This window comes from Scomber japonicus, chromosome 17 (genome assembly GCF_027409825.1).
Source record: "Scomber japonicus isolate fScoJap1 chromosome 17, fScoJap1.pri, whole genome shotgun sequence".
In the NCBI taxonomy this organism is placed as follows: Eukaryota; Metazoa; Chordata; class Actinopteri; order Scombriformes; family Scombridae; genus Scomber; species Scomber japonicus.
Genome location: NC_070594.1, coordinates 26972651 through 26986373, shown reverse-complemented (window position 1 = coordinate 26986373; position 13723 = coordinate 26972651). Strand labels below are relative to the sequence as shown.

At 40.5% G+C, this 13723-nt stretch overlaps 1 protein-coding gene across 2 annotated transcripts in view; it reads right to left on the bottom strand.

Annotated features, from left to right (window-relative positions):
- Positions 1-13723, bottom strand: part of bach2b (BTB and CNC homology 1, basic leucine zipper transcription factor 2b) — a 96688-nt gene that overhangs the window by 14650 nt on the left and 68315 nt on the right. The gene's annotated exons all lie outside the window — the stretch shown is intronic.

The window sequence follows — 13723 nt, the reverse complement described above, 5'->3', positions numbered from 1 at the left end:
GCTGTTTGGAGATCAGCGTGAGGTTCACAGTAGGTTGTGTTCATCACTTTACTCAAGCTCTAGCACCCAATCCCTGCAGCTTTATCCTGATATATTCTCTGGTGACAAACATATTTATTGTTAGGCGCTCTGGAAAGCGATCAAACCACACAGAGAAAAGGTGCGCTCACGAACCCAATTACAATGGATTCACTTTGAAACTCAGTTGCTATTGTTTGGTCTACAGTACAAAGCACCTTTTCAGGGGCTGAGTGATGTAAAGTCTTCCTTACAAGATTTAACAGAGGCTTGCAGACGTAGGGGATGAGCAGCACAATGTGGTTTTAATGAGCCCGCTGTTTACTGATTGTTTTGCTGCCTTTGTTGGGGGAAACAAGATGAATTACCCGAGGTGGAATGGCATACACTGTTGTAAGCATTGCAGCAGCTTCCAGGTCCAGCGGTCTCGAACAGACACCCCAGTCGTAAAACAGGATTTTCCCTCCTAAATAATCAAGCTTTAAAAACCACAGAATTTACTCTGTGGGTTTTTCTGCCTGGAAAAACGACTATGTAGAGTGTATGAGGAAACACAAATATGTCTGTAAAAAAATAGCTCGAGGTCATCTATGAATGTATTAAATCATCAGGCTATGTAGATTTTCTGGAAGTTGAATAAACGTGTGTTAGGCTGCTGCTTTTTGTTTTGTAGAGGTTTAAACCCCATGGAGTCAATACTTTGTTGAATTCTTCTTTGTTCATTTCCCAAACATGATCTGAAACTAGAGACAATACATACTAAAGGCTTAAGACTCAACACAATACAGGAAGTGACTCTGCTAATTTGCACCAAACAAGACCCCAAAATACAGAAAGGGGTGATGAAAGAACAGATATGAGAATTGAAGTTTTAAAATGTGAAGCACCAAACTTGACTTATAGCTAAACTCAAATGACGTCATGATTACTGTATGTGTAAGAACAACTACACTGAAGTGACTAAATTTAAAAGGGTATATGAGACTATATTTAATTGATTTCTGTTTGATCCTGTTTATGAAACAGAAGATGGTCTTTTAATTTCTGCCATTAATGATTTGGATTTTTCACATTTTACTTATTTCCAAACATCAAACACTGTTTTGTGAGCACATATGTGGGGTCAGACATTCTAAGCTCAACATTTACCTACTAGCTTCGTATTAGGCTTTCAACCAAATCCACATTTTTTCACTTTTCTATTTATTGAACTAACTAAAATCTAATTTAAAATTTAGAAAATATTGGAGTAAGTATGTTCAATAGTAGCTACAGCCCTGTGCTTGTGACTTTAGTGACACTATAGTTCAGTTACAGTTTGCTTTATATTCCAGCCACTACAACGTAGCTACAGTAAAATGCGCTGAAAGAAATTTGCTTGTGCTTTCCAACCTCTTGTGTATTCTTTGTCCATGAAAACCATTTTTATGATCCAGTAGAGTGAAGAAAACAGCTGAGACTTTTTTTCATTACAAATGCATTTTGGGAGCAATTTAAAGCTTTGAACATTATCATGTGTTAACATTATTGCCTTTTTTATTGTGTTGTAAGTCTCTAGAACTGCACTGGAGGGATAAACAGCATTCTCCCAAATGATATTCCTTCATTTGGTGTTCAGTTGGGTTGAGACTTGGTGTAGAAACTACATCATTTGATTCCCATCATACTCTGCGTTCATCATTCACACTTGTGCCTCGTGGGCATCCTTTAAACTCTCTATCAAAGCCTCTACATCTTTTCCTCTTGCCAACTTGATCCAAGAAGAAGTCAGCTGGGCCTGCTCTGGATTCTTACACATGTCATAGAGCATGATGTTAACTGTTTAATTGTATCATGGAGTACAGTTGTATTGTATTGATGTATTTTAACGCATTTATGCATTTTTTGTATGTCATCCCTCTGTACCTGTGTAAGTCATCATTTCATCATAGCATCCATTTATCCTATTGTCCCTACATTACACATTGTTCTCTTTCATGAACTATCTACTATCTGTTAGTCACTCTTACAAAGCTATAAATAAAAGTGTTTCTTATTTTATAGTGTAATTCTAGCCCTTTGAAATGAGGCGATTCTTCTTAGCGGCAACAGCTGTCAAATCTTTCAGCATTTCTTTCAGCTGGACAGCTTCAAATATTCCCCAGTCTGGTTTAGAAATCACATTTGAAGTTATTTACATGGCCAGTGCTGTGGTGAGAACATTTAATAAACCATGCTGTAAAACGTTACACTTTTGCTGTTGGTTTGTCTCATATTGGGTTTTAAATCTTATTCTTGTGTTAATTTTATTTACACATCTGCTGAATTTCTTCTCTGCTATGATATGTTTACAGACAGATGTTAATGACGTAAAACAACATACCAGAAACAGATGTTTGATATGCTAAATACACATCTGTTTGCACACAGCATATAATGTATGATGGGATTACTACAGTAAGATATTTCTGTATTTTCCAGGCTTCAGGATGCATCTTGTGTTAGTGACACCCAGGACAATACATGTATTCCTGAGGCCAAAGCCAGTAACAAAGAATACCATTTAACATTTGAAATATGGTACAACTGTTATTCATGCTGGTGGTAACAACTTCTGATTACACCAATTGGAGGTCACTAAAACTGATGCTGAGTCAGCATATACATATGCAAAGACAATGTCGGACTCTCTGGGCCCTTGCCTTATCTGACCAATGATGAAATGTATAAGGCGCCTGTCATTAACTGCTGGCTGTTGAGGGGTGACCAGCAAATGACGTAGATAATTAATTGTAGATAATTGGTGGACTTTCTGCTGTAGACCTTATATTAAAATAAGTAACAAATTCTCAGCAAAAAAAAAGAGCAGGAAGTTAATACTTACAATTTCCTGTTTATCCCTGAACCTCTCAAAAACAACTTTTTGCTGCTCCTTTTGAATTGAATTGAACTTCTGCTTTCACAAATTTGCCCCACAACTCAAATCCCTTTGAGTGTGGTCCGAACACTGGGGTTTTTTAAAATGGAATTTTCCTCTTAAATTGTACCACCCATTCTCTGTGAACAGGTTTTGTATGTGTCCAGGGTGTAGATTATTTCTTGCTTTGTATAGTATTTGTGCTATACAAGGTCCATAAACTTGATAGCCTGTGATTTTAAAACCAGTTTGTTAGTGTGATATGTTGAATGTTGTTTTCTATTCTTATGGCTCTTCTTTGTAGTATGTATAATGATTGTAGGGGTGCTTTAGTAGTTCACACAGTAATTCACAAGTAAACAATACAGAGCCACCTATTACTCATCATCAATAGAAAAGAATAAAAACATCCCTTGCTTTCTTTTCAGTACTCTGGACAGGTTGAGTAGAGTAATAATGATCCATGTATTCATGAGCTTCTTTAATTATAAAATTCTAACTATTATTATTATTATTATTATTATTATTATACAAAAATCATCACTTCCTGCCCTCAACTGGCACCAAAACCTTAGAAACAGCGATAAAGCCTGATATAGTATATTTATTTATTCCGTCATATGACCTAACCTGAATGATTTCTTCATCTAAACCATCAATCTGTCTCTTAGACCACATCCCAACTAGACTGCTTAAGGAGGTTGTACACTCAGTCAGCACTTCTTATCAATCTGTCTTTAGTAACAGGTAATGTACCACAGTAGGTGTAATTAAACCTTTTCTTATAAAGCCTACTGTTGATTCAGTTTTAGCTAACTACAGACCTTCTCTTTCTAAGATCATTGAGAAAGCAGTCACCAATCAGTTTGCGGATTTGAAGCCTCACAGCACAGAGACTGTAATGGTTAAAGTTACAAATGACAAAGGATTTCTCTCTGTACTTGTCTTATTAGATCTTAGCGCTGCATTAGACACCATTGACCATCACATCCTATTACACAGACTGGAACATTTAATTGATATTAAACTGCATTGTAACTGCATTCAGCTGGTTTAAAATCCAATTATCAGATCAATTTGAGTTTGTACGTTAATGATGAATCCTCCATGAGTACAAAAGTTAGACATGGAGTTCCACAAGGTTCAATTCTTGGACCAATAGGCTACTATTCACCTTATAGATGCTTCCTATTATCAGGAAATACTCCTTACATTTTTATTGTTATACAGATGACAGCCAATTGTATGTCTTAATCTGTTGTGATTTGGTGCTATAAAAATAACACATACTTGACTTGAATCTGGTATAAAGCACATTGCAGTGAGCTCTGGGTAACAGACAGTCTGATAGCACTGCGCATATCAGTCATTGTTAAGAGGAAGCTGCTGACTCCATATCCATGAGGGGGGGGATGTGGTGTGTGTATGTGTGTGTGTGTGTGTGTGTGTGTGCCTGTGCTAGAGTAGGTGGGTGGGTGGGAGTGTGTGTCTGAGTATGAGGGATTGGGGGGAGGGTAGAGGCTTTGACTGGACTATCCGCTCTGCTGATGAGCGCAGCACATCCACTACACCGCTGCTGCGGGACTGCTCAGGAACATGAGCTTACACACACATACACATAGACACATTCACATTCACATGCACACACACACACACACACACACACACACACACACACACACACACACACACATATTTCTATTCCCTCTGCAATAATAAATACATATAAATCTGAATTTCCTCATCTTTTTGACTATAAATTGTATGATAGATAGATGTAGAGTTTTTTCTTTACAATCATACTGCCATATTCTATTTTTTTAATTTATGCATTAAAGGGTTAGGGGAGGAGGAGGAGGTCAAAATTGAAGCAGCAGGGACTGAGATATCCTGAGCTCCAAAAACACAGGATCCAACATTTACCATAATAGAAACAACAGCATTTTATTAGACCACCTGTCTGGTTAATCCTTACATCTTTCAGTTTGTAACACAGGATTTCTGCAACTCATTCCATCTCATCTCATCTCTATGCAAGAGCTACAATGACCACAATGACGTCACTATGATGTCATCAGGGGTTATTTTCCCAGTTGACAAAGCTTCTCTAGACCTATAAAAGACATTATAATCCTGTGCATCACGCTGAGTAGTGCTGAACATGACTACTAAACTGATCATGTGTAAAAATCAGTTGAATGTCCCTTTAAAAAGACCCATTTCTGTGAACTTGTGAACTTAAAAAAGAGTCAATTCAAGCTCATACCTGTGCTTTATGACTGCAATTCATAAACATACAGAGATGACAGGACATATAAGAGCTCCGCCAGAACTTGTTGAGTCGTTAGATGTCACGTAAACACCACCCACACACACACATTGGTTGGTGTGTTGCTACAGTAGTGGGATACAGATAAAGTTTGTATTGTTAGTAGTTTTGCTGTTTATGGTGCAAAGACAATCCAGAGGGAAAGTTTAGTTTTGCCCTCTGTCACTGTTGTGTGTTTGTTGCTGTTTTATATAAGAATATAGAGTGTATCACATCTAACCTGTTATTGTATTTTGAAGGTTGGGGTTGATTTTTTTAGTAAAGGATTAAAATGAAGAAATGTGGAGTCGTATTTAAGTAAACATCAACATTCTGCTTGGATTTGATACGTTTTCCAGAAAAAGACAAAACCACACCAACACTCACAAGTTGTAGAGTATTACTCAGCATTAATTGTCTTCATCACTGTGTAATCACTTTGCACCTGTGCTGTATGACTTGTGTGCTGAGGTGTGACATTTAATTACACACATAACAAGAACACAACACAAACCCTCAAGCAACTTTAGAAAGTGTACCTACAGGTAACTGCCACTGGCCTCTCTTCATACACCCACACACCCACACACACACACACACACAGACACACACTTAGTTGCTGTGGATGGAGCCTTGCTGACTGTAATAGTGAGGCAGTCATAGCTTAAATGAGGCTGGGGGTCCGCCTGCTGCATCCAGGCCTGCTGATAAACAGCAAAGCTGCTGGAGGAAAAGTGCTGAGCGTACCAGGGATCTATTTTCAGCTAGTATCAGCAGCTGCTGCCTGCGGGAGCGCGTCTTTATGTGTGCCCTGCACCATATGTGATTACTCCACTGTTACAACCAGCACAGCAGCCTAATGAAGGAAAGCGTAAAGGGAGTGACACAGGATGGAGGGAGGGAGGGAGGAAGGGGAGGTAAATACTGGGGGAAGATGGACGGAGCACGGAGGAGAATGAGAGAGGAAGGGAGACGGTAACAGTGTAGGAAACTAAATGTTAAAGGAAGAAGAGGAGGACAGGGAGGACACACAGAGTGTTTCCTGCTCATTAGCTGACTGCCATGACGTTTGAAGTATTTCAGCTGTTAGTTAACACTTAGTGCGTGAGTTGAAACAAAAAGGCAAATTCATAACCGTGACAGATTGGGGCCATTTTAGGTTAACGCAGCCCTGCTCTGTGTCTGGAGTGGACAGACAATACCATTACAGGGCAGGAAATTATAGGCAGTGGCCAATCACAGACACGGACAATTCGCCTGACATTTTTAGGAAGCCTGCCAAATATCCTTTCATAAACAGGCTGAGCAATACTACACCGCCCTCCCCTCATCCTGCCACCTCCCTCCTCCCTCACCCAGCACTCCTCTCTTACATTGGCCTTTCGCCTCTGTAGAGGAGAGGGCTAATTTATGCAAATGTGCTCCAGTGAATTCCTGCATGTCATGCATGCTAATGAGGACATGGCATGGCATGACAATGTGTTTCCCTGCGCAAGAGAAAACAGTCCATCTCCATTGGCGGGAGCAGCCGATGCTTTAACATCAGATCTGCTGAGTAACCTGACATGAACCTATGTGTTCCCAGACAAACAATAAGGAGCCTGAGTCACAGCACTAATGGAAATGAAGCAGGCCCTGTACTGTACGCTGTCATGACGCCATTGTGGGTTAAGCTGTTATCCTGAAAGAGATGATAGGAAATGTGAGAGGACAAAGAGCTGCAGCAGAACAGAAAAGCTCTCAGGCCAAAGGGAAGTCTTTTATAAAGACATACATCAGACACTTTCTATCTGTTTGCATAACACTTCCATTATTACTGAGAGAGGGATGAGATAATGGAGCAATCACTTTAATTTTGATATAATCTTCAAAATCTTTCCACCTGCAGGCAGCCAATTTTGGCATTCAACTCTTTCTGTTTCTGCAGCCGTCAGGGCAGAATGATTTAATAGGTATTCACCAGTTTTCACACAACAACAGTACAATGGATATACTGTAACAAAAAATAATCATTACTAGACAAACAACCCCTATCTAGTTTATCTTTCAAGTCTTTGTATGTTATAAATTACATCAAAATCATTGAATGAACTAATAATTATTAAACTTATTACTTATTATTTCTAAAGTGTTTGTTGTAATTACCATAGATGAAGTTATTATGATAAAGATAAAGATGTGCAGTGAAACAGAATATTTTGCAGTTGTATAATCAAATATTACAAAAAGAGTAATAATAAGATGAAAGTATTTTTTAATAAGCCATGTTTAAATATTCAATATAATAAATAATGATTCCTAAAAAACCTAAACCTAAAACCTAAATACACAAAAATGGTTAGATGTACATAAAAAGTCAATAATACATCAACCATGAAATGTTTGCTTGCCTGCCAACACACACATTAATACAGATATAACTATGATAAGCCAATAGTGGTTCATAATATCAGCCTGCCACTTTCAGTCGAAGTCTAGAGTTAAAGTGCAATAGTTCAGCAGGGGTAATGATTTTGTACTCAGGGGGGTTTCATTCATGCTAGATTGAGTGTAAGCAGTGAAAAGACTCATTGAACACAGTAGTTCCATTGTCTCACAGTGACGTTGAAACAGTTGTAAACGTAAGGAAAGTGTCTTCCTAGGTGACAGCAGAAGCTCAGACGTTCCTGGGGCTGAGCTGCGGGTAAATAAACCTCCCCCCTGACAGTGGATTAAAACAGATAGCGTACTACCTAATCCTCTGCCAGTGCAGCTTACAGTACAGACCAGACATGGGGAAGGACATGACCCCACCTCTACACCATTTTTAGACACTAAGAGATTTTGTTCCGGCTTCACCAAACAAACATCAAATGGACATTTCTTAAGTATATCATATACGTCTGAACTAAAAAGGTGTTACTTTCAGTTTTGCGTGAAGAACTTGTTTCCTTTCATGAAAGAGGATGTTCTCTGCTTAACAGTGTCGGGTTTGGAGGTTAAATACAAAGTGCATAAACACAGGGATCACACCACAGGCTGTCGACCGGCAGGCTGGCTGCTCAAGGTGTTCCTCTACTCAGTCTCTCACACTCACACAAAGACCCTGAATCTTCACTGTCGGCTTATGGGATGAGATGTGTCCTTGTGTTGGCAGGGAAAGAGAGACCCCCTGCTGGACCATAGGGGGCTGGGTATTAGTGCCAGCACTCCCACTACACCATATCACTCCTCTCTCCATCGCTTCGCCTTCATCTTCTACCACCCAACCCCCATCTTTAAGGAAAGCAGGGCTCTGTCTCCTACCATCTGTCTAATAGGCTGTGTGTATAGGCTGTGTGTATATATGTGTGTGTGTGTGTGTGTGTGTGTGTCCGTCCTGATAAGGCACTTGATGTGCGATCAGTCTCTGTGAAGCCCCTTCAGATTAAGCTGGTATTGCAGGTTGAGTCCTGATCAACCGTTTGACCTGGGGTGGTGGAGGGATGTTCCTCATCACCTATGCTAAACCTTCATAAGTACATTACATTTGCTTATGTGTAGTCTATCTTCAACTCTTGATCTGTCTATAAGGAGAAAATACCGTCTTTGTTGCCACTGTTGTCTCACAAGCAAAAAGAAGCTATCAGTTTCTTCCAAAACAAGTCACATGATAGTCTGATCTGCTACCTCTGTGGTTTAAGTCTGGTTGACTTTAGGTAGTAAGGTATTGGGTTATGGTTAAGGAAAGGTTGTGGTCATGGTTAAAAGAATCCAATGTTGTCAGCATCTGACCCAGAAATCCACACCGATTTCCTCCCAAAAAGGTTTGTGGAGAAAATATGAACATACAGTACCGGTTAAAAGTGGTACGGGTGGGTTGCCGAGGAATTTGTCGTAATGATTCTGATTCTGATCTTCCCTGTAGTGTCAGGTCGTAGACAAATAATAGTTGTCATTACTGAAATGGAAACGATTGAACATCCACTGTCTCCTAGATTCTATATCTCTTATCTCTCTGCTACTCTGCCATTGTTGCCAAGTCTTTGGCCCCCTTTTCAACACTACCTACTCCAACCCCTACCCTGACACTGACCCTACCTCTTACCACCATCAGGACTAGAACTGGGTATCGTTTAAAAAATGATGATACCAGTACCAATTCAAGTACTTCACTGATACTCATCATGTGAATAGAAACATTAAATGACATAAAATGCCACCACTCCTCCACATCTACATGATTAGATTTTTACACAAATGCATTTTGAAAGTCTTTGAAATATTTATTTAATCATTAATATATTCATATCTATTTAAATTATTATGTTGCATTGATTGGCTGTTAGCAAGTCCATACAAATAATCATATTTTCTAGCACTGGATGCAAAAAGGATGGATTGCAGGTATCGTTTGACGGGAGATGTTTCAATACTACTTGGTATGGATTTCTTTCGGTCGATACCTTAAAGGTATTGAGTACCGATATCCAGCCCTAATCAGGACAAACTGCTTTTTTTTGCTGCTACAGCTACTTTTAAGGCACCATTCATAACAAACTCTTCAGTATTCCACTAAACACATGTGAACAGTGTGCTGCAAAGAACACTGAAGCCTTTAGGGGCCACAAACACCACTTCAGTTTAAACAAATCCCAACAAATCCTTTGTGAAACTGCAGGTGGATACACTCTATTTTAACACAGGGTGCACATTTCTGTGTGTGTGGGTGTGTGTGTGTTGTGTGTTTTCTTTTGGCGATGAAAAAAGTGCAGTGTTCCCTGGCTCATGACTAAGGAAAGAACTGACAAACAGGAGGTGGTTTGAGGTCTGTGAACCAGCTCTCTGCTGAATCACAGTGCTGCCCTCTCCTTTTTTCCAGAATAAAAATCAGACGGGGCATTCTGGAGCCCTCCACTGTCCCCACAATGGTCTGGAATGAATCAATCCAGACCAGTCAGAGCATTCCCACGCTGGATGTCAGATGTGGAAACAAGTGGACGCTGCAGCAGCAAATCACTGGAATGACTCTGTGAATGGTTATTAGATTAATTTAAGTCAAAATAATTGATCTGATTACATCAATAAATTAAGTTTTGAATAACATTCCAATGTACAGTAGTGAGTATCATCAGACTGTCACTATCAGCCTCTTGTACAGGACGACAAAGGTAACATACTGCTCACTAATAACTAACTGGCATCTAGGACTGAGTCACATCTTTGCACACGGTTGCACAATATGGAGGTCATTTGTGTTTGTCAAAGTGATGACTGCTCCTCTCCAGTGGAGGGCTCTCTTTGAAATTCTTCTCCCTGGCTTGTATCTGTGGCGCGCTGATTCTTATGAATCCCCCTTTGTTCTGTCGCTCGCAAGAAATATGATGGAGAAAAATGTGAGTGTGTGTGGAGCCTCCTTCGTCCAACGCAGACCTAGTGCGCTTCTGTTCCTTCCCCATGCAGGCTGGCCGGAGAGGACGGCATCTCTGAGATAAAGCGGGATTGTTTTGTTCCCATGATGTGATGGCCAACAAAGCCCCTCAATGAAACTGGCTGCCCCTCTGCAAGCCTACAATCACATTAGATATAGATGATGTCACTCACCGCGCCGGCCCCGGCTACTCCAGGGGCGATGAGGCCATGAGAGAGAGGAGTGATGAAGGTGGTGGGGGAGGTGGTCTTTGTTTCACAGTTCATGTGCATCAGCCCCCCCCCCTCTTTGCTTTCCCCCAGTGAGGAAACAGGCTTTTGCCCTTTGTTACACATAGGTGGCAGCCTACAGTAGCTGCTGAAGCAATGCTCTCCATGACCATGGCCAGACACATGAGTGTCAGTAAAGTGTTGCTAACCCAGCAGAGCTACAGGCTATCGCTCTGAGCTGACACAGAGCAGTAGGGGCTGAGCGGACCCACTAACCCCCCCACCTCCACCCCAACCCATCATCTGAGAGAAGACAGCGTTCAGACACGAGGCAGGGGATGCGTCAGCAAGCCTCAGTCACTGACCGTGAAGCAAAGGGCGACAAGGGACCTTAAAAAAGTTGACGGGCTACATCAATGAAAGGACATTTCTTCCATGATGCGGCTGTGGCTTGTCTAGACAGCCAGATAGAGATGTACTACCTGCTCAACACACCACAACTATGCTGTTTTCAGCTAAATTCAACATTACATAGATACAAATGGTAGGCTAACGTATGTTTATGCCTCTGTACTCTGCATAATGAGAACGTTTAATCATATTTAACTGATGACACATACTTAATTCATATTCTTAAATGCAGGATTTTTATTTATAACTGAGTAGTTTTACATTGTGGTATTACTACTTTAAATAAATAGATATGATGAACATTATAAGTCACTTAATCAAGTAAAATATGCATTAGCAAATCTTTGGTTGCTTTTCTCAGTTTTATATCATTGTAAACATACTATAATATATATGAATTTTACTGATTTGAAGACATCACTTTAGGTTTTGCAAAATGACATTATTCATCATTTTTCATAGATAAAAACTGTTACAGTATATAACTACATTCCCTGGCTGTTGTTGAATATGAGACGATACATTCATTATATGTTGTTTTGCCATTTAGATGAAACAATCCAATATGTGAAATGTTGTCAGATTGAGTGGGAATGGACAAAGAGAGGAAAACTTGGTTAAATCCTCTACGGGTGCAAATCTTTCTGTGGCACATTTAAGAGACAGTCATTGAAAGATGTTACTTTCCACACTCCATCTCACACCTGAAACACACAGCAGCTCATCCATTATTCATATGCGTGGCGAGTGAATGAAAGGGGATGTTGCTTTGAGCATCCAGGAGCCATTCCCTACAGTCATCCTTTGAGTTAAAGAGGGAGAAAAAAAAAAGCCGTGATGCTCATTTTACATAAGACGACAAACTGACTGTGACTTCTTATTCAATGAGCGCGGCAACAAAGTCGTTTGACAGGCGTTACTTTATTAATGCGTGCTGGCCCCAGCTCCACAGCACATGCAGGATGTGCCCCAGTTTTCACCACAGCACATGTATGTATGCGTATGTGTGTGTGTGTGTGTGTGTGTGTGTGACATCAATACGTCAGATGGATACTTTCATCATGTGTTCAGTGAAGAGCTCTGAAGGGGATCAGTTTAAAGTGACAGTGTGAGAGCTGAGGTGAGCAAGAGTGAGGGAGTGTTGCTGAACCTGATGAGTGCCGAGCTCGAGGTGGCGTTAATCTCGCCGTGAAGTGCTACCCGCTGCCGAAGACGGCGGCGGAGGCAGCTGTCAGGTGCTAATTGGCAATCGCAGCCTTATTGGCTCAATAATGCACTTTCTCGCACCTTTCACAGAGTTTCAATCCTCCAGCGAACGACGGTTTAAATTAAAACACTGTTTACTGGCATCCTCTGTCATGACAGGAAGAAAAAGACGCTGCGAATGGAAAACAAAATAAAATCTAAAAAGTCTAAAAATAATCAAAAATCAACAGAGAAAGGAAGCTGTGAGGTGATGAGAAAAGGGAGCAGATGGAGTTAAGGTGAAAAGTGCTGAAAATGTGCAGTGGAGAACAGCCAGAGGCCCCTATACCAGCTAAAACGAATCAATATCCAATTATTACTTCTAATTTAAAAACTTATCATGCTATCTAACTGTTTTGAAGTCAAAATTAACCTTCCTAACACCCCTGCACTGGATAAATCAAGCACGTAATGCTTACAGTGGTGAATTCCTCTCTTAAAAAAAGAGATTCTTTCTTTAGATGGACTTAAAACAATGAAACAAAGCGTCAATCTGAGGTACTGTTGAAACTAATCGATCACATTTGACCTCTTATGGTGTATTCAGCAGGCAGCAAGTTAACTGTTACAGAACGAATCCACCAGCTGTAGAGCACGTTACCCCTTCCACAACAAGCATGTTCACTTCTAATAAACCACGAGGCTGCAGCTCAAGCTTAGTTTGGCTGCTTTGGTGTGATGGAGAATGACTTTGCCGGTGTAATTTGAGGCTATTTGCTGAAAGAGAGAGGAGATCTATAGACACACAGACAGAACACATCACTTAGTGTGGTTTCTCAGCCTGCCTGCTTTTCCTAGTTGTAAATAATTCCACTTCCCTCCCATTGTGGCAATCTAGAGAGTGAAAGGAAATGACAGGGAAGTGAAGGGACAGGGAACGGAACGAGAGAGAGAGAGATGGAGGGAGAGAGAGAGAGAGAGAGAGAGAGAGAGAGAGAGAGAGAGAGAGAGAGAGAGAGAGAGAGAGAGAGAGAGAGAGAGAGAGAGCGAGAGCGAGAGAGAGAGAGTGAGAGAGCAGCTGTTAGAGCTCTGCTAGTGCTCCATTCTGATGTGGCCTTTTATGTCTGATTAATAAATGTATTCTTTGAGTTTCAAACAGTCGCCTAGTGTTGTTCTTGTTATTTATCCTTTCTGAGGTTATTGCATGGTAAAATCAATTCATTTTATTTTAGCCCCCTCGTCATTTTTAACAGCCCCTTCAGTCACATCATGTTGGCACTAAGCCTGCTATTCAAACACAATGAGAA